The sequence below is a fragment of the Lissotriton helveticus genome, chromosome 5_1 (genome assembly GCF_964261635.1).
Source record: "Lissotriton helveticus chromosome 5_1, aLisHel1.1, whole genome shotgun sequence".
NCBI lineage: Eukaryota > Metazoa > Chordata > Amphibia > Caudata > Salamandridae > Lissotriton > Lissotriton helveticus.
In genome coordinates, this window is record NC_136065.1 from 993905700 (window position 1) to 993928677 (window position 22978).

Consider the following 22978-nt stretch of genomic DNA (forward strand, 5'->3'; position numbering starts at 1 on the left):
CCCTGCCAACTAGAGACTCCCAGTTCTAACACTTACCTTGACTTCCAATTCATGCTTTCCTATACTCAGATATTCCTTATCCTTATCTCCTTAGTGTTTCATCTAGCACTTGTCTCAATAGTATGTTTTTGACTCCTCCAGCTGTATCCGACTTCCAAGAAAGTTATCCAGAGTCTTGTCGTCACCCCCCAACGTATTTTTGTTTCCCCACTGTCCCCTTAAGTGTCTTATTTACCTAAACATTTCTCCTCATGCCAAAGTTGATCCCACATCCAATGCAGCTTATTTTCCCACTGGAAGTGAAAAGAAGTAGCTCCAGAGCAAAATGAGTGTGGATGTTGCAGAAGTGGGTGAAAAGGAGGGGAATATGAAATGTGATGAAAGAATGAAGGAGAAAAAGAGGAGGGTAGTGAGTAGAGCAGAAGAAATCAATATGATTGTATGTCAGAATATCGAGGAAACAATATTGTTGTACACATGAATTCAAATATGGCTATCAAGCTCCAAATATTGTGACAGTAAGTATACATAGGCAAGTACAGACTGACTGTTCACATCTTTGTTTATGTATTCTGTTTTATATAGTGCACCTCACAAAAGAATAATATGCATCTTCAAAACATACACATCTTAAACCTATATACATATATATAGGTGCACTATATAAATCAGAATAAATAAATCAATGAAAGATTAAAACAGTGGAAGATAGGAGTATGAAAAGCCTTTAGGAAAGATAACCAATAGGAGGTATATATATGTATATATTTTCGGTGTCTGTGTGCCTGCCTCCGAGGTCGCTTATAGCTATGTTTGATCTTGATGTATATGCACATGCTATATTAGCAGTGTAGGTATTATTGCCGATATTCTGGGTCAGGTGTGCATACTAAATAACGAAGTCGGAATGTCGATGGTACTGAATATCGAAGACAGAACATTGAAAAGACTATCGACAGATAAGTTAGTTTAGCTTTTCTACATATAACTCCACATCTATGTACCTATGCGGTACATATATATTCAAGGTATATAGCTGTGGAGTTAGGAATAGCAAATTTCTCCTTCCCTTTACATGCTTCCCTTTCGATATTTTGTCCCTTTATATTCTGTCCTTGTATGTCGATAATCTTCTTGCCAATATTTAGTAGTACAATCATATGTCAATCAGCAAAAAGGACGAGTATTACCATCTCAGTTGGAGGGTCAAAAAGTATTGCTTCCATATTTTCCTCTGCCACTGGTCGTTCTGGTCTCTGGCTTTCTGGCTGCTAAATCTTTGCTATCACTTTCCATTTTGTTTTGAGTATGGCGCGATAAGACGGGACTAATAAATGGATAAGGTGAGGACAGGGCCCTGTTTTATGGTGCAATGGATAGGTGTTTTAACTCCTGATGTTCCAATCTTTACTGGGGCAAATGGAGAGGAATTGTGCTACCCAGTTGTCTTCAGTTTGTTTGGTCCTTTAGTTGGATGCCTGTCAGGTACTTTTGGTTAATTCTGAACACACCCTTAAAAAAGAGGGTTCTATTATAGTCCTGGTTTTGGGAGTTGGTTGGATCATATGTATGATGTATAAAATGTATGATACACCAGCAACATTTGAGAAACCTGCAAAGTATGCATTATGAGACTTTTGCCAAATTGCAAATTTTTTCAAGTGCAAAATTTTGCACATATATACCATGCCAGTAATAGCTCGAGCAGAGAATATCTGGAGGCGGGTTTGAGCAAAACAAGTTATGTGGGAAACATTTTACCATCAAGACAATCCCCATGGCAATATATTGCATGACTTTTGAATGCTAGGTATTTTCGTGCATTCAATTTCCATGCCGTATATCTTGAAATTACCTTCACACAATTTTACATTATTTCTGCAGAGATTTTGAAAAAATGCAGTTTCGCAGACCTCTGGCCATGTGACCTTAGGTGATATGACCAGAGTAGGTAAGTAGGAGAAAGAAAGGGCATGGAGTAGTTCCCTGCTGTACATTACGATTAGGAATAAGAGCAACTGTCTTAGGCTATCGAAGCAGGATATATATTTCATTCCTTCTGTTAGATTCATAGCGTGTTTATTTCTTTGACCAGTATCTGAAATTTCACGTTTTTTTTATTTAGATTGTATTATGAAAAAGCATTGCAAAAGCCCCAATTTTCACATGGAACAAACATTTTGCATACTACCTGTCTTTCTTTCAAGACTTCTGCATACTTCGAGTGGAAAATAATTAGCAACTTTGTAGAAGCCTAATTTTATACAAGATTAAGATGTACAAAGTACCGGCATTACCTCTGCTCAGTGCTATACATCTTATACCACAGTTTGCTTTGGTTTCACACTATTTTAATTGGCTGCATTGACTGCAAATTAACTCAAGATAGGAGAGCACTCAAAATTCGTTAAAATAGGGCAATAAACCCACAGCATTCTCGTTTATTCTGTATAGAATTGAGTTCCCAGTGGGCCATGCCTGTTCAGTCGATCAGTAAAATTATTTAGCAGTTTGGGTTGTCACCAATGCTTTTATATGTCTTTTTTAAAAATAGCATCACTCATAACAAGAAGGCAGAAAAACAGACCATAAACATATCCTACCAGCAGGATAGTCTATAAAAGGGTGACATCTGTTATTTTTTCAACAAAAAGGCCATTTTTTACTTCTCATAGCTGTTTAACTTGTTAACATTCTAAGAAGGGAAGTTGAATGAATCTTTCCTTAGTGGACAAAAGAAAATGTATCAAAGGACAATTTACGCAGACAAATTAGATCATGAGCGTGTGCATCAGCTCATCTTCCTTGTCCTGCTCCTCTTCTGCATGTCGTATACATTCTGTTATTCATTTGAAAATGTCTCTGATGCTATGAAGAACTTTCAATTTTTTAATTTTAAATACAAATCATAAAGGAGGTACCTCTTGCTTCAGAGTCCCTTCTGGGAATGTCTGGTGGTTTTGGACAACTTTCCACACGTTCTCCAGTTATGAAAAACCTTGGGACTTAAATGTTTCGCTTTTATGGAATTTTAAATGTCTTTCTCCTTTGCTTAAATATTTCCTAGCCTATACAGAATCAACAACAATTTATATTGAAACTGATTTCTGTTGAATTTAGGAGCAGGGCCCGACTTAAATAAAAAAAGTTGTCCCGGGAACCAAAATAAAATTAGCTGATTAATGAATAACATGGCTAAAAAAAGTGGCCCATGTTTGCCAATTAAGGTCATTTTAAACTTGTAAAGGCATACTGTTTTCCAAGATATGGAAGACTGCATGGATTTGAGCTTTCCACAGACAATGATTGTTTTAATACCAAGAAAATGAACAGTAACAACTGACCCAGTAGACAGTAACACATGCCTACAAACAGTCAAAAAACAGCCTGCACACTGACCTGTTAGAACAGCATACCGGGCCCGACCCAATTTCCCTATAGGCGTGTCCGACAGTCTTTAGGAATGATGTACAATTGGGAATGAGACAGGGCCTGCAGTGGCTTCAGACCAGTTACTGTTCCTAACACTGATAAAACGTGGGGCCCTGAGGATAAGATTTGATTACTTTTTAAGGAGACACCGTATTGCTGAGGGTGTATGTGATATTCATGATTTCTACAACCAAGCCTCACCATGTATTTTCAATACGAAAAAAAAGACAACGAGCTGTACAGAAAAAATGGCTGAACAGAATTACACAAATTTGGTAGATAGCTAGATCTTTACTTTAATGATTTGGTGTAAACCTGACCAGTAGTGTTTGCGAAATTAAGGTTAAAAATGTGTACATATATTGACACTTGGTCCTGCAGCACTCCTGTGGTAGTCCTGTGGGACTACAAATTAAAAAATGGTGCATTTTGATTGCTCATAAGAGCTTTTTTCCCATTTGCTGCTTTCTCCCTCAGGATCCTAACTTTCCACTGAGATTTTGTGCTGTGATTGGCTTGCCACTACCTAAACAAACTGGAGAGGCACTTTTGGGCAGATGAAAGAATTTTAAACGTGCATACTACTAGCTTATAACGTAAGAGTGCGCCTCTGCCGAACATGACCTCTGAACCATTATCTAGGGTTGGAATTAGGTCAGCATGGATTACCTTCATTGGAGGTACAAGAGAGGAGCCATGGAACTTTTTAGATAGCTTGAGGAATGCGTGTAGCAGCATGGCTGATTTCTATTTATGGCTTCTTTATGTGGTATAAAGGATCTGCGGTTGTCCACTGTAGCACCCAAGTACTTGTAATCGTCAATACTGCTGATGGCCAAACCATTTAGATGCCACCTGCCTGGTTCATTTTTCTTTCTTCCTATGGTCATGGTCTTTGTTTTAGCGAGGTTGATGTAGAGCCTGTTCTGATTATGTAGATATGGAATGTGTTCATCAGCCACTGAAGCCCCACTCTGGTCCTGGATAGTAGGAGTGCTTCATCTCCATAAAGGAGACAGCAGACTGGTTTGTCTCCCAGCTTGGGGGAATGAGTGTTTACTTCTCTTAGGGCTATGGCGAGATCCACGCGAAAGATGTTAAAAAGAAGGGAGGCGAGGACCCAGCCTTGTTTGATCCCTGTTGTTGTATATATTTTTCGTGACAGGGATCTGCCGTCTACCAGTTTGAATTGAAGTCAGGTGTTAGAATACAGGTTTGTAATGCTCTCGAAGAGGTGGGGTGGGATGTTACTTGCAGCAAGCTTATGCCATAATAGGTTACGTGGAACTGCATCAAAAGCTGCTTTGAAGTCCACAACACAGTTGTATAACTGGGATTTATTTTTGATTGTTTTGTCCATTAGTGATGAAAGTGCAAGGAGGTTTGTGGTGGTGCCTAGTCCCTTTCTGAACCCTGTTTGGTGGGGGGGGGAGGGAGTACAATGTTGTTTTCATCCGCCCATGTTTCCAGATCCCCTAGGAGACTGGCATAGTATTTGACTTCATAGTCCAGCAGGCAAAATGTGATGATATTTTCCCAGTTCAGAGGGCTTCCCTCCTTTATATATAGGGTGAATTATCACTCTTCTCCAGAGCACAGAGATTTGTGCTGTGACAGTGCAATAGTTGAATAGTGGAGTCAGTAAGGAGGCCGCGTATTCCGAATGTACTTTTCAACAGCTGTTGCAGTAGGCCATTTGGTCCTGGTGCACCTTCCCTTCTACCCCTGTTAATAATGTCTAGATTCTGATTGCATGCACAGCCTACCTCATCTGTGCTTCGTTGATTCATTGACCCTTTTCTGTACTGGTTTCATCCTCAGCTCTGCCGGCTGATGAGACCTCGGTGCCTTGCACATTTGGGTAACCAGGTTCTGCCGAGATCACATCATCAGGCGTTCCCATGGCTGGAAGGTTCTGATACACCATTTTAAGTGAGCTTTGAGCCATGGTGATGCATTTCTTCCATTGGTGGGAGGTGATTGTTGGATTTGGGGGTCTCTAGTTGGCACAGGTAGGTACGTGTGACAAATAGGGACCCCTGCCTCTAGTCAGGGTAAGGGGGTAAACTCCTAAAATAACCCCTGATCACCCCCGTGGTAGCTTGGCACGAGCAGACAAGCTTATCTCAGAGGCAGTGTGTAAAGCATTTGTGACCACATACAGTAGCCCAGTGACAACACTACATATGGGCACCACACAAGGTTTATGTAAAAAATAAGTATTCTTTATATAGACGTAACACAAGACCATTAAACGACAGAAATCCACAATACTATACTTAAAAATTGTAGTTTTAGCTTAGTTCAGTTCAGTTCTTAAGATGCGTCACTTTGCGTCAATGTACCTTACAATGCGTTGCGCTTCCACAACAAGTAATGTTGCAGCGATGGAAATGCGGCAAAGTTCCAGTGCAACGAACTAAAGATGTGAAGATCTTCCAGATGCGGCACGCTTCTCCGATGATGCGAGAAGTCTCAATTCAATGCATCAGCTGCAGCGGCGACACCCATGTTCAGCGATGTGACGGCAACAGCTTCTGCTGCGACACTCTTCTCCGACGGTTGCGAGAATCTTCCGCACGAGGAGACGACTACAGCAGCGACATCCTTGTTTAGAAATGCGACGGCAGCAGCTCTGACGGCGGCGCGCTTCTCCGGGGATGCGAGGTGCTTTCCTCGATAAGGTGCAATGCAACAGCAACAGCAGTGACACCCTTGTTCAGAGATGCAACGGCAGCCACAGCGACGGTGACACGCATCTTCCTCGTTAAGAGACACTTCTCTCGAGGCGGTGCAATACATCAGCTCCAGCGGCGACACCCTTGTTCAGAAGTGCAACGGCAGCAGCAGCGACGGCAACCACTTCCTCTTCGTTGCAAGACGCTTCTCGTGATGCGGTGCAATACAACAGCTCCAGCGGAGACACCCTTGTTCAGAAGTGCGACAGCAGCAGCGACAGAGACACACTTCTTTCCCGTTGAGTCGTGCTTCCAGCTCCTTGCGACACGCAGTACCTCCGAAGGCCCAAAACAGCAGCACGCACTTTCAAAGAACTCTGTGGAGCTGGGGGTGGGGGTGAAGACTGTTGTGCCTGAGACTTCAGCAAGAGGCAAGCTCTTTTCCAGGCCCTTGGAGATCCTTCACAAGTTGAAAGTAAAGCACACAAAGTTCTTTCTCCTCTCTTTGTCAGTAAGGCAACCACTGCATACCAATCCCCTAAGCAGCACTTCAGCTTAGGAATAGTCTCTCCTCAGTTTCTTCAGGTTCCTCTCCTCAGCAGAGGTTTCTTCTTGTTTGTCCAAAAGTGTTCTAATTTCTTGGGATCAGGGTCCCAATATTTATACCCCAAAATCCTTTTCCTCTGAGGGCACAGGGGCATTTGCCTAGTCCATACCAGTTATGGAGCACTCTGTTTACATGACTCCTTTCCTTTCACAGTGCAGGGCAGAAACAACAGACGCCACACAGGAGGTGGAGCCAGCGTTGTGGAGGGAAAGCACAGCCCTGGAGCACTTTGTTGACATGATTCCTTCTCTTCTTTCACAGTGCAGGGCAGAGACATCAGACACACCACAGGGGGTGGAGCCAGCACTGTGGGGGCGGGCACAGTCCTATTCAGGTCCCAGGTGCAACTCCTCCCTCCCATCTAGATTCAGATCTCTCTATTCACCACTGGGCTGGCTCATCCTGTCTCCTGGAATCCCCAGCCCTGTCACTCAAACTCCAGACAAGGAATACACAACCTAGCAAAGGCAGGTTTGAATAGTTAGACAAGAAAATACCTACTTTCTAAAAGTGGTATTTTCAAACACAGAATGTTAAAACCAACTTCACTAAAAGATGTATTTTATCATTCTGAGTTCAGGCATACTAAACTCGAATTTCTGCCATGTTCCCTGAGTCAGTTAGAATTATAAAATATAATAATCTAACTGCCCATTCTGGCCTATGGAGAACAGTAGCCTTGCAATAGTGAAAAACGAAAAGGGCTGTAATTCACTATTAGGACACGCCACACACACCAGGGCAGGTCCTACCTTATACTTACAATGCACCCTGCCCTTGGGCCTACCATAGGAGTGTCTGATATGAAAAAAAGGGAAGGTTTAGGGACCAGTTAGCATGGCAGTACCAGACTGTGCACAGGCTCTGCAATGGAAGGCCTTAGACACATTTTACAAGGCTGCGTTTGTGGCTGGCATAACCAGTGCTGCAAGCCCACCAGCAGCATTTGGTTTACAAGCCCTGGGCACACTCAGTGCACTGTACTAGGTAGGGTCTGACAAGTAAACCAAATCAGCCAATCATGGAGTCACAAATACATACATAAATTTACAATAGGGAGAGTATATGCACTTTAGCACTGATCAGACAAAATACAGGAGGAAGTCAACAAGTTCAGGGATGACCCTGCAAAAAGGGCCAAGTCCAACAGTGATGTTTGCAGAGTTTGCCCCTGGAGGAACTTGTTGACAGTTGTTCATGATCTCCCAGAATCTTTTTGTGTTCCTTGAGTTGCTTCTGAAGAAGATGGTCACCAAAACTTGTCATGGGCAGGGTAACTGAGTGCCCATGTTTCTTTTTGATAAATTGTCCTGGTGGTTGTGATTCTTGCGGGTAGCCTCATCTTGATTGGATTGCTTCTAAGGCTTCTGACCATTTTGCATAGCTCCTTTTTAATGGCCCTTATGTGAGGCGTGAGACTACAGCAAAATGTAGTATATCCATTGAGGTTACAGGACCTATGTGACTGGGAGGGAAGATTCTCAATCAAGTTTTTAATTTGTTTCCAAGCCCCGCTCAGGCTCAAGCCACTGTAGGCCAGATTTCCTAAGCACTGTCGGCAGTGCTCCTCAAAAGCCTTGATTGAGACGCCATTCTATTTCAATCTGTTGGGATTGCTGGTTGATGTCACAGAGCCCCCGTAAAGGATTTTGGTTAGCGACATGCAATTATTATAATATAGTTGTAAAATTTGTGGCTTGTGGTCACTTTCGGGGTGATTTTTGATCCTAAAATGCTTCAGGTATTCAAACAGGGAGAGGCTGATGAAGGTTAATTCTGTCTTAGAACATGAGAGCAGGGTGGTGTTTGTCAGTGTGGGCAGCTGATTCTCACTTGTTCTTCTGTTCAACTATCTGAGGCCGGCTTGATGGCATAAGCTCAGGAACATTTACCCCAAATCTTCCCATCTCTTTGCAGTGGGGATTGCTTGATAGGGGATGTGCCTAAGATCATCTTGTAGCACTGTGGTCTCATCTCCCTGGCAATGTACCAATAGATTTGAGTTAAAGTTATCAGATAGGATCACAAGAGCCTCACCATGCATTTGGCTTATGTTTGCTAATTTAGCGGCCAGTTTGGGTATGGTGTCCCTTTTGTAGTGCGGGTGAGGGTGAATGTAAATGTTTATTAAAATTAGGGGAACCTTATGTTCACTCGCCCAATTATGAACCAGTACAGTCATGATCCATGGTTCATGAAAGTTGATTTCTTCCATGGTGACTTTCAAAAACTGAAGTGATATAAGTTGCTAGGCTGCCTTTTGGTCTGCCTTTTACATTTGCATATGTAGCTGCTAAGTAGAACTCCAAGTATCTGATCAGGTGAATTGAGGCAGTTCCCCATATTTCCCGGAGCATGATTACATTATATTTTTGCCAGTATATGACCACTATAATTAATTAGATTGCACATTCCTCTTGCGTTCCAGGAACATATTTTTAGACTGGTATGTGGGCCAAGGTGGTTGGAAAAGGGCGGGACTTGAGGTAAATTTCTTATTTATTTGGTTTAGGCTGTTGACAGCCGTGACCAATCTGGTGCTGTGTTGCAGGCTTGAAGCTGCATGGATGGCCCTCCTGGCATATTGTGTTTGCAGCTATTTCTTTCCACTGACTGTTCTGTCTTATGGCATTTCACAGGCTTAAAAATGTTTCTTTTATACAGCCTCTTTTATGACTGGTTGTCTTAGCAGCACCGCAGAATTGGACTGGACACGCTTCAGACTCATATTACTTTAGCATTTTTCCCCAGTTTTTAAAATGGGCCTTTTTAAGCCGTATTGGGATTGCTTTCTTGGGTGTGGATAATGTTATTAGAGTCAGCTCCTTCAATTACTGCCTCTCAGTAGAACGAATGCTAATGACACTATGTCTGTACTTGTCATGTGGGCCAGTAGTGTATGGCTTTCTAGTAATTTCAAAATATTTCCTCTAGTTGGAATATCTTACGGGTCTTTTGAGGAGCATTCAGGATACATGAGGATCTTGGGGCTTGTATGGTTAACTGGTCTTTCACTTTGGGCAATGGGGGTGACCAGCAATTTGTGGTAAAACACATCTTAGGGTGGCGGTTGTGCGTTTTCACCCGTGCTCTCCTGACCCATGAAGGGGGATCCACCGCGTGGGGCCAGCTGCCCAATTGTAGTGGAGATACAGGTATGGCTGGACCATGGTGCTTGCAGAGATCATTTATTGCTGTGAGTTCGATGGTCATCAGGTTGTACAAGGGGTTCTCCGTTTTGTGTTTGAGTTGTTGAGTTGCAGTCTCAAGCTCTTCGTTTAGTGCAGACGTGTCTTAATCTCTTGGGCAGCTGTTGCTTTCTTTGATGTCAGTAGGAATACCATTGTTGTATCCTGTCAATGAGGTGACATTGGTGGTAGTTGCCTCAGGCTTCTGTCTCACTGGTGAGGAATTACTGTTTTTCAGAGTCAGTGCGTTGTTTGTTTGTTGGGATGACCTGTTTGGGCAGGGGTTATTTGTGGCGGTCTGTGCCAGAGTACTCTGCTGTGTGGCCATCTCAAAATTGGAGGTGAAATGTGGACTTTAAACGTATATTTCACGTGTTACGGTGGCTACCTTAGATGATATCTTCTGTGTTTGGTTTCTTGCCTCAAAAATTGGGTTTGTATTGTTAGTTTTCTTCGGGGATCTAAGATCAGTGGCTGTTGGCTACCTGATTATCTGTTTGTTCCTAGCTTTCCACATTCTTTATGCTCACTCTTTATGAGAGATTTCTTTTGGGCTGTGATTGTTGATGCTTTGGAGCTTTTCCCGAATTGTCTGTGTTGTGCTGTATTCTCAGTACTCTCCATGTTGTTTGAGAGCTTTCAGTTTTGGACTTGCTGTTGCTGTGCAATTCCGTCTGTGCACGGGGTGCCCAACCTGCATATATCTGTGCTGTGCACAAAGTCAACAAAATCATCATCATCAAAAAAATCTCTGTTCGGATAAACAAAATCCATGAAAGGTACGTACGATAAAAACAGTATAATCAGTGTTTAAAATGTTAAAAACGTGTTAAAAGATTATAGTACAGAATAATAATAGAGAATGAATAAATTACTAAGCAGGCAGACATGAATTTCAAAGATTTTAGTCAGTCTCATGGAGTAGATTTTCTTGACAGCTATATCTCTTCCTTATTCTGACTGCTGAAGATATAAATGAACGGGCTGCAACACACAAATGTCAATGAATCAAGTTTACATACATAATTAAAGCAGCCTTATACTGAAACTGATTTGGGGGCATATTTTTAAGGAAACGATGGAGCACGGAGATGCAGCAAGTTTTGCAGTGCCATGCTCTGCCATTTACAAAACACAGGGATGCGCTGTATTTACAACAATACGGTGAACCCCTGTATTTGGCCTAGCACTCGCACTAAAATTAGCTGCGTAGCGCCAACGCAGATACCCTTGTGCTATAGTGCAAGGGTGCCTGAATTGCAGGGAATGGTTGTTTATGTGCAGGAAGGTATCCCTTCCTGCAAATCAACAATCATTAATGGCATTTTGCTCTTTCTATGTGTGCTGCATCGAGTAAAAACAAGGAGGAATAAAAGTATTTCTCCTCCTTGTGTCATTCTAATGCCTGCTATTGCATGGCATTAGTAATTGGCGCTGTCTCAGATTTACACCTCCTTTTAATCTGGGGCAGCATCAAAAAGCAATGGGTGTTGCGGTGAAACACCCACAGCAACATCTATTGCATGACTCTTTCACGCAGATACCTGTGTAAAAGGGTACCATATTTACGAAGCGGTGTTAAGCCACAAAAAGCAGCTTAACAGCCATTTGTAAATATGGTGCAGGACATTGCACCACTGGAACTTCAAAAAAGATAATGTTCCGGTGGCAGAATCCCCATGTAAATGTGCCCTCATGTTTTATTTAACAACAGTTTTAAAAAGCACTTCCTGATATCCTAATAACATTTTCAGAACAGAACAAAATGCTGCATGGATTGTATAGATAAGCCATCACAAAGACATTTGGGCAAATTTTCTTTCCATACACCCATGCTTGGAAATGCTACTAAAAAGTCTAGCGTGCCTAGCAGTAAACTTGTAAGGTAAAATCTGTTATGTATGTTAGTTACGAGAGATGTATAGTTTTGGATGCTGGGTTGAATAGGGCCGACAATGTATCTCTGGACTGTTGGTTTGGCAGTCTCGCTAGATTCCATCCTAACCATTCTGAGTGTCAAAAAGCGTCTTCAATTAATTTTTGCTGTACTATAGGATACAGGCTGGATCATCCAGACTAATATTTGTGTCTATCATGTGCAAAAGATTTTTCACAATGGCCAACCATGAGATTTTGTCTCTATAGTCAAGGGACAGACAGTCTTTGATTACTGCTTTTGTAAACTTGGTTCTGGCCTTACTCCAGACACTGTGCTAGGTCAAGAGTGCACTGCTCTTAATATTGTCCTCAATGTACAGCGGCACTAGTTTGTTATGGATGATATAGGTAGAGGTGGATTGTGGAACTGCTAAAAGTCTATAAATACATTTATTCTCTGACACCTGTAATAGCTTTCTGTCTGCCATACCCCATATGGTGGCCCCCTAGATAGTGCTACCGATACATTTACTGTGAAATAGTTACAGTATCTCTCTAATAGGCTTCTCTCCAAATTTAGCAGTGAACCTAAAGATTGCTTCCGCGGCTCTCAGAAATGCAGGGGCATATTACCAAGGGCAATTATCGCCGCTTTAGCGGGACTTTTTCCCGCTAATGCGGCAATAATTTTACGCCCTATTACCAAGCTGTCGCTAACACCAGTTAGCGACAGCTTGTAGGCGATAGCGGGCATTTTGGGGCCCGCTTTGCATGTCAGGGATCATTATCGCTAATGACATGCAAAGTGGGCGTGCAAAAATGGCAGCGACTGAAAACAGTCGCTGCAATCGCTATCGCCTATGATCAACACAGGCATAGTTTTGGAAATATTCGCGGTAAGCACGAATATCTCCAAAAGCTAACGCCTGCCCTGACCAGTTCTTAGCCATGTTATCCAATGAGAGGTGGATAACATGGCTAAGAGCATTGTCACGGTAATGCCTGAATATCGCTGTATTGACAGCGATATTCACGCATTTCGCCTGTTTTTTATCGCTTCTGAGATAAACCTTGCTAATAGCAAGGTATCTCAGCGATAAAAACAGGTGAAGGGCGGCGATAGAAATATTCCCGCGAAGCCAACTTAGCGATAATTATCGCTATTTGTTGGTAATATGCCCCGCAGTTTTTAGGTGACATGCCCAATGACCAGCGTTTTGGAAATGTAAGCCTCAGTAGGTAAAACTATTGGTTTAGTTTAGGACCTCGCCTTTGACTGTAAATGTCTTTTTCTTAATTTTTCCTGGGCCACATGCCATTACAAATGTTTTGGCAAGGTTCAATTTCACGTCTTTACCCTTCATATATTCTATATACATATTCTGTAATCTTTAGGTGCGCGGTTGACAAGCAAGATTAGGAAGGTAAAGGTTGAACAATCCTGGGGCTGGGTGCATTATGTGTGGCTAATTGTAGGCTGATAGCTGTACTTGAGGGCTCATCAGTAGCTTCTGAAATTACATTGCATAGAGCACTTTTAGTAGCCACTAATCTGGCTTCTCCATTTACAATTTCATTATTAATCATGCCCATGGGGTTTAGTGATGAGCTTTACTAAATTTTCCAGGGTTTGTGCTCCAGGCCAGCGAAACTTGAGGTAGTCAACGCTTTCCCATGGTAACAGCTGCAAGAGTTTTCTATGGTGTCACCACATTATAGCCAAAAAACGGTCTTACCAGGGATACCATGATACCAGAATACTCCAGCCTAGAGAATGGACCCGGACACAGGCGGCCGCAGACAAGTGCAGGTGGTCCCGCCCTTGGTCTGGGCGCAGCCTGAACAATGGGGGTCGTAGACATGCTATCTAGCGCTAGCTGCAGGTGCTCAGGATTTAGAGAGCCGCCTCCAGGGGCCCTGGGCAAAGTGGGACATGCAGTCACTCCAAAATTCCAAACACCGTTTGTCCTGCATTGCAAGGTTCATGGACGCACCATGTAGAACTAGCTGCAGGTGTTCAAGATTGCCCCCAGGTTCCCTCTGGAATTCCATGGGCCCCTTGTGCAGAAAGTCGTGTGTTGGCACCACTTTATTGGGAGTGGTTTGGATGAGCTCTATTAGGAGAGGTGAGAACCCCTGAGGGCCAGGAAGACATTTTTGGGCCCTGTCCTTGGTGTGTTAGCAGGCAGCGTCGAAAGACACAGAGGGGTGTCTGGAGAGTGGTGCATTTGGGACTAGATTTTTGAAGTTTTCTGTAAACTTGCTTTCTTCGCAGCTGCTACGTGCTGAGAGCTCTAGGGTTTGAGAGGTGGGTAGCTTTAGCTCAGTGATATTTGATGTGAGGGCTTCTGGCTAGGTTGATAGCTTATTTAGGATGGGTAAAAAGGCACATTTTCCTGGCTGCAGAGGCCCTGCAAGGTCCAGAGATCCCTCCGCTAGCACTCTGAAATTATTTAGCTAGTACAATTTGTAAGCAATCCGTGGCATACAAACCACCAGGGTGTTTAGGAGATCCACTTGAATTTCTAATTTTTCAGAATGGAATTAGAGTGACCGCACAATGTATTTCTTTTTTATTTTTTTTATTTTATTGAGCAGAGCACAGGTAAAGTACAATACAGACAGTGAAATGTTAAGCAAGGAAATGAAATACAAAAAACGTACAAAAAGCTACTTCATATTAAAAAAAAGGAACGAGGGGAAGCTCTTCAGCTAAATTTAGTCCGTTAGCAGTCAAGTTATAGAGTATTCATACATTATCAATTTATAAGCAATGTGCAAAATACGCAAGTTCAGTCCTAAAGTGCAAATGCAATTACAGTACATTCAAAATGAAGACATAAAGGGCCAGTGCCTACGAATTTTCAAAAAGTGCAAAACACGCCAAAGAAAGTTTAATAGCTTATCACTTGAACCTGTCCCAAAACTTAAGACTGCTAGCGTGCATTTTAACTTAATATCAACATTAATCTGAGATGTTTAGCTTGTTTAATTAAACCCCCTCGTAGCCTCAAGAGTCTCCAGGTATTTCCAGTTATTTTCAAATCTCCTAACTGCACCCACCCTCATAGCAAAAGCTTTTTCAAAACTCCTTGACCTCCTCATTTTATTAAGCCATTTCAGATGTGATGGAACTTCCTTGGTTTTCCAATTTTGGAGAATTAGGGAGCGAGCAATGGCACAAGAAATAAATACAAATGTTTCTTCAGCATTTTTAAGGGACCCTCTGTCCTTACTAATCCCAAATAGGGCCAACTCTGGCGTGGGAAGGAGTTTTTTACCACCCAGAGCCACCTCTAAATCTGCGAAAATGGCTTCCCAAAAAGATGTAAGCTGGGGACAAGTGAAAAAATATGAAGCCAACCATCCTGGCTCTCTGCCTGGCATCTGAAGCACTTGGTCACTACCTCAGGAAACCTTTTCCCAAGTGCCTCCGGAGTCCAATACGCCAACCAGCGGGACAAGAAAGCCATTCTCTTAAAATTGGCAGCACGCAACGATTTATAACCCAACACACTTAAAGTTTCCCAGTCTTTATGTGTAAAATTACATTGTGTAAGGGTGTCTATTTTGACTAGATGACAATCTATCATTGCGGCTTGCCCCTCGTAATGAAGCTTTTTGTACCAGTTTCCTATCCCGCTGATTTTAGACTCATACAAAAGTATTGCCATCTCGTTCGTTGAGTCTAGTAAACCGCCTATATCTTTCCTTAGAAAGTGAACAATTTGTAAATATTCAAGAAACATGGGTCTATCAGAATTACATGTTCTAGCCAATATTTCTTGCTATGTAATAATGCTATTATTGATGATAAAATGCCTTATCTCCCTAAATCCCAAATTCTCCCAATTTATTATATGACTATTTCTAATTTGCAGGCCTAAACAAGTACACTCTCGTAAGCTCAAAAACTTAGAGGCAGAGAAGCCAAGGTTGTTTTTGAAAAAGGACTGCACTCTGAATAAGTGGTCTTTCAGAGTCTTATATCGTGTCCTTTTTGGGAGATTTGCAGTTTTTAAAAACACCTGGACTTGAGAGTCAGCCTCCTGTAGCATTTTTTCTAAGAAGAAGCAATCACAGGTGTTTTTTGCACCTATCAGGCCTGCCATTATATCGATAAAAACCGCATTATAATACGTTTTAACATGTGGCAGAGCCAGTCCCCCCTGTTCAGTTGGAAGTTGGATTGCGGACAGCTTCACCCTTGGTGCTTTCCCACCCCAAACAAACCTTCTAAACATGGTTTCCATGTATCTAAAAAAAATACAATTCAATTTAATAGGAACATTGCAAAACAAGAATATAAGTAGGGGAAGGATTGACATTTTAATCAAGGATACCCTGCCAATCAGAGTGAGGGGAAGTAAAAGCCATTGAGCAAACAGATTCTTTATTTTATTAATCATTCTCCCATAGTTGAGAGAACACAACTGATTATATTCACAGGTCACATAAATACCTAGGTATCTTATCGGGTCTCGGCTGGCAGCCTGGGCGCGCAGGCAAGATGGAAAGAGGCTGAGTTTAGTATTTAGCGCGAGAACTTCAGTTTTCTTTGGATTTATTTTGTAGCCTCCTATTTGTTCATAGGCCTCAAATTCCCTCAAGATGCAATCTAAATTCTCTTTATTTGGCCTTAAAAAGAGGATAATATCGTCTGCGAAGAGCTTGAGCTTCGCCATCCCATGGATAGGGGGGGAAATAGAAGGATTATTTCTTATTTTGATCACCAAGGGTTCGATAAAAAAAGTAAAAAGCTGGGGAGATAACGGGCAACCCTGCCTGGTCCCGCAATTGATTTTAATGGAACCGGCATTTTCTGAGTTTATTATAACCTTCGCTGAAGCATCCTGATAGATATTTTGAAGCATCTTAATCACATGACCTGGAAACCCAAACTGGCCCAAAGAATAAAACAAAGTTGACCAATTTACTAGGTCGAATGCTTTTTCCGCATCGACCATTAAGATGCAGGCAGGGGTTGAGATAATGTTGAAGAAATCCAAAGCCTGAATTAAAAATTCAGTATTTGAGGCCATAGAGCGGCCAGCTATAAATCCAGATTGGTCGAGATGTATAACCTCTTGTGCAGCATATACAATGCGACGAGCCCAGATTTTCATAAAGATCTTGTAATCTGAATTTAAAAGACTAATAGGCCGATAGGAGTTAATATCTTCTGGATTCTTATATTTTTTAACAAATGATACTATAGTTGCTTCCTTAAAGGATGCAGGTACCAGTCCACCTTGTTTAATATGATTAAATAAATTCTTAAGAGGTGTCGATAATTCTTTTATAAAGGTTTTAAAAAACTCGATTGGAAATCCATCCTGCCCACAAGCTTTCGCCCCTGCTGTGACTTTTATAGAGTCTACTATTTCCCCTATTCTAATTTCAATCCCAAGTTCAAAAGCCCGATTGGCCGAGATCTTCGGGATTTCTATGTTAGAAAAATACTCCACTATTTGATCCTCCCTCACCGGATATTCGGTGGTATAAATACGACCAAAATGCTCCAAAAAAGCCTTTTGAATCAGATTATTATTTACTAATTCTTGGCCCCTCATGGGATCCTTAATTTTAACAATCGAGGCAGACTCCTGTCTCTTCCTCGTGGAATTAGCCAGGAGCTTGCCCACCAACTGACTATCTTCATACACCCTCTGCTGGAAGGTTTTAGAACTATTAATTTCTTCCAGAACAAAAAAGTCTCTTAACTCTGCCTTTGCATGTACCAATTGATTTGGGTGTGAACGGAGCTGGAGGGCATATTCTTTATCTACCGTTTTTTGGAGCATAGATATTTTTAATTTCCTCTCTTTAGCCAAGGCAGATGTAAAAGATATTATCTGACCGCGAGCCGCTGCCTTAAACCCCCCCCAGACTGCAAATGGTTCAGCTGTATCGTTATTGATTTTAAAATATTCCATAATCCAAGCCCTGAACCCAGTTACCCACTCCTGGTTCTGGAGCAGAGTTCGGTCTAGCTGCCACCTGGATTGGTCTATGCTTCCTACGCTAATGCTAACTTCCAATTCTACCTTCCCATGGTCGGAAAAGGGATTGCACCCAATAGTGACCACACAATGTAGTTGAAGGTTTTCAGCAGTGTGGACCAGCAGTGACTTGGGGGAGTTCTTCACATTTCTACTTGGCCTGGCCCACTTGTTTAAGTGCTGATCTGGTGCGGAGGGCCCTTTGCACCCACAGACGGTTTGGCTACCGAACTTTGTCTATTTCTACTTGATTATTAACATCTGGAGGTTAGACTCCAGCTGTGGTAGATGGGAATAACAGTTGGCTGTCACCCTTTGTGAACTGAGCATGTCCTATTTCGAGTCCCTGTGCTTGACCTGGTGTAGTCATATACAGTCAAGTGGATTGGCATAGTTTTATTCTTTTATTGCAGCGTGTGGGTTGATTTAAGATTTCAAGTCTTTTGGGCCCATTCTGTCCCACAATCGAGTTCATGGGAGCGCTAGTAAGAAAGAGACTGTAGGAGAGAGAAAGGAGCTGTGCTGACTGTGCAAAGCTAGGCGATGCTGGGTAGAGAGTGGGTGGCAATATTGGCAACAGCTACAACTGCAACTTTTTGGGGGTGCAGTGGGGTTAAAAGCTGCAAAGCTGCGAGGCTTGCCGGCATCACAGGCAGTGGCCATTTTAGCTCCTGCAACTTGTATGACGAGAGGAATAACTTAATGCCTCTCTCACTAACCTCTTCCGACTGCTGCATTGTACTGCTGTATGCTAATGCAGTGGCCCCTCTTCTTGCCTCACATCTCTTGGCTTCAAGGGACTGCGTCTTGTGGTGACCACGGTCACTGGGCAGAGGACCTGCCTGAGGGCCCATGGTCTTCCCGTGTCCCTTCCTAGTGGAGGCCGATTTTCCAATCAAGAGTGATGAGAGCGTCAGACAAGTGGACCCCAACTGCAGGCACAAGCGGCACCGGCCTAGTGCTGGCCACTTCCGTGCAGCGGTGGATGGTTCTGCGGCCTAGAGCTCTCATGCGTCTCATGCCTCACTGCCACTGACTACCCCCAAATTTGCCGCACTCCTAGCACCAGTGTGGGCCGAGGTCTGGGTCCAAGGCGATAGGGACTGGCCATCAGGCGAGTCTGGATCACTGTCTGAAGGAGGGGGCTGCAGGGGAGTAAGCACCAGCTCGATCCAGTGAAGAGCACCTGCCCCACCTCCTGCACAGTGTATCTCATCACGGCTTGTCAACTGATTACTATTAAATATGTTTGCATTTATGACCTTTTTATACCATGTTGATGGGGGCACCAGCTTATTAGTGACAACTATGTTAAATATGTTAAATATGATTGATAAGTATATCTATCATCTTTCCCCAACTGAATGACTTTCCTCTATAATTTTAAATCACGATATAGTCTGACATGATTGTGATTTTACATTTCTGACCTTTTCAAAATGTCCGCTCTTGTTTCTAAGCCATAAAAGACCGACTTTCAATGTTTGTCCTATGTTCATGTTTATCTTTCTTTACAATATTTGCCGTACAAACTGAACTTGCCACTTTGATCTGTGACAAAGGCTTCAGCAGAAACATGTCGGGTGTGTAGCCATCGTAATAATAAATTACTACTTGCAGAGTATACCAGTGTCTGTGTTTTTTTTTCTGGATTGAAAATATTCCATATATATTAATATCCCTGTGGCAGTCAGCTTGTTATAGCTTGGACCACGTTTCCACAGGAAAAGCATTTTTTTGTTTTGGAAATAACTTTTGGCAGCATTTGAGGAATCTTCACATAACTTTCCCAAAAAAGTCTCGTCCACCTCAGCTCTTTATTGGAAAGTATTGGGGGTGATTTTCAAGTGGGTGTTGAGGAATAAGTAAGGGTCCCAAAATTAATTTTCTCCATTCATTTTTCCATAGGAATATAGCTAAAATGGCTAAACAGTATTACACCAAATTAGGAGGACAGCTAGATCTTGGTCCAAAAAGTTTACTTTTTGTGATTTGGTATACAGCGGTTTAATAGTTTTTGATACATTTCTGTTAAAATACTTTGTATATTTTACACCACAGAGATTTCGCGGAGCCCACAGATCTTAAGATAATATCTGATTGGCTGCCACCACATTAACAAAAATGTGTTAGCAGCCATTTTAGGACTTGAGGGCTCATTCCTCTACCCTAGAAAAAAGTAAAAGAAATATAAAAGGACCCCTACGGGCCCAAAACAGCATATTTTTAAATTGGCAACACGAACGTGGTGCCAATAAAAAAAAATTGCAGCAGCCTCCTGCCTTTTTTTTCCATAAACCCCTGGGGGCAGTACATTCCAATGGTAATTTTGGGGAGGCATGTAGGCTCCTCCCTGAACCTTTGTGTTTTAACTGACATTTTCACCTAGCTATAATGTCCCATTAACCTTTGGTTCTTTCAGTGAATTCCTATGGTTTTACTTTAATGCAAAGTGTAAGGGAATGCCTCCGTTTGCATAATCACCCTCTGTGTTGGACTGATGCTGCTATTTTTCAACTCTGAGACTGCACTGAGCCCCGCTAATCAGACTTTAGTGCCAGTGTTCTGACCCCTGACAAACTGTATGTTAAATTGACTTCCCCCAATTGTCATAAGCTGACTTACTTATATTTCCCTAGTATATGGTGCCAAGGGTACCCAGGGCAAGTAAGACAGATTGTCTCCCGTGGCTGCAGCACTGGTTGTGTCACCCTGTGTGTGATTAAGAATAAAATGGCTCCCAGCCTGCAACGTTAGTCTGAAAGGGCAGTTTTAAACTGATAGTTCAACGTTGCCATTTAAACCAATGGCATAGCCCTCACTTCCCATAATAATATATGCCTATGGCCTATGACCTAAGTCATGGAGCAGTGTATTATTAAGTAAGACATATACTTTGTCCTGACTGCAAAATGCCCAAATTGTCATTTTTGCAGTAACAAGGTTATTAGCCCCATTGGCCAAATAAGAGTTGCTGGCTGACCACTCAGCCTGGCTAACTTCTGAAATGGATTACTGAAATATGTACTTCAAGGTATCTAATTACTCATGACATTAAACTCGACCTGATGCCCATATCAAATGTAATTTCACTATTATGGAAAAGCACATTTTAGAAAGTTGCCACTCTGTAGCCCAGTTGATTCAGTGGCCTCACATGGTTGCTGGCCAGCAGCCAGCCCTCTACCCTCCTTGGGAGTATTCTGAACTGCCCCATGCTCAGAAACTATATTAGCTGGCTACAGAGGGAGGTTTTACCTCCCCCTTGCAGGAAGCCACTCAGGGTGTTGGCCCAAAAGGTTGGCAAATGGTGATGACCCTCCTGAAGGGCTGCCCCTTTGTTCATGTAGACAGGCTGGTGGTGGGAGCAGAGAGGGGGGGCAGTGCCCAAACCGGTTTTCCCATGGGCATGTAGTCCCCAGGTAGCCAATCCTCTGGGATGAGCTACCAAGCTCCTAACATCCATGGAATGGTTCAAACATCTTAGGAGTGGGCAGAATAGTGCAATTTGGTATTTTTAGATGTCACACATAGCCAGACACTGTCACATGTCGGGAGGGATCTTGGTAGCTGATTGGCTAGTGACAACATCATTACCCCCCAGAGTACTTTCTGGGCATAAATATGGCACCCTTGACACCCTAAACCTCAGATCACACTATAACTGGAGAAAAGGCTAAAGAAGGACTTCCCTGCTGACCCCTGGTCCTCGCAAGAAAGGCTGCACCCTCTGCTCGACTGCACCATCCGCACCTTGGACTAGCAAATAGAGGACTGTGCCTGTGGCTTCAGGCTCGAGGGGAAGTCACCCCCAAGAACCAGACCAAAGAAGTGACTCTAAGTGTCAGTCGGCTGACCCCTGGTACCAGCACCAGTGCCATCAAAGCTGGAGAAGCCCATCTGGCAAGTTGGTATCCACATTCCTGGAATTATTGCCAACAACTGCTTGGCACCCTGAGAGACCAATCTGCACCCAAGTCCGCTGGGTGTGGGGGTGTCATCTAAGTCTGGGTTGGTCCCCCCTAAGGGACACAAGCCTCCACCAAAGGACTCGTTGTGTACAGAAATTGGTAGCCCAGCAGCAGCTGACCTTCGTGCGCAGGGCCTGGCCTTAAGCCCCCGAAGATTCCCTACCACCAAAAGTGCAAGTCCTTCAGCCATGCACTGCCGGTAGTTGGAACCAGGTCTTGGAATGCAGCCATGCTTTCCTCCCTACCCTGCACTGCCACATATACCTGACAATTTGTAAGAATGTAAAGGGTGTCATTTTAATTAAGGCAGACCTACTGGCTTTGTCAAAGAATCAAAATGCCAAAAGCGGTGGGCCTATTGTCTTTTTCAAGCAGCTAGCACATCAACATATATAAAGCAGACCTATTGGGTTTGTCAAAAAGTCCCAATAACTATAATCAAATGTATTTTTCATCCAATGTTTGCAATGTTAAATAGTAGTGTTTGCCTCAAATTATTTTGAATAAAACATTTTTTTTAAATGCTTATGTCTTTTTTGAAACTTTTTTCAAGCCACAAAGTGCAACCATTCAAACAACCACAAGGGGGACCTGCACTCCAGTTCAAGAGCATACATCTACAGTTGAGGTGATTTAAAAATATGGTAAGCTCTTTTTGGGCCATGAATTCAATGAACCAGGAGACTGACTGTGTGTCATGTTTAATATTGTAGGGGGTTCGGCTGCAATCCTTGCAGCCCTCCCACAACATTATAACAAAGTTGGTCGTGCCCCTGTCCCTTCTAGGGGCACCACCAGGAATATTTTTTATAATAAAAAAAAAGCCCTGCTTCAGTATGGGATGCTGCTTCCATGGAGCAGTGAATAATACATGAGTGACCCTTAACATTCCTTTATTTATTTTTTTGTATTCTTTTCAAAGTGGATGACATGGTGCTCACCAGGGCAAACGCTCAATGCGTTGGAATGCTCCTAGAGTGATTTTTAGTGGTTGGATAAATTGTAAGCATCAACCCTTGCATGTTTACTATATTTCTACATGTCTGGTACTCCTCTATCGCTATGGTGTCATTATTTGTACACTGCCTTATTGTCTACTGCGGTTTGTTAGTTTGTAATTTCAATCAATACAAATAAAAAATACATTTTTTTGCATTTCATTATTTTATAGCTATCTGGAAGGGTAATGCTTCAATAATACCCGACATGTGGATAAGTGTTA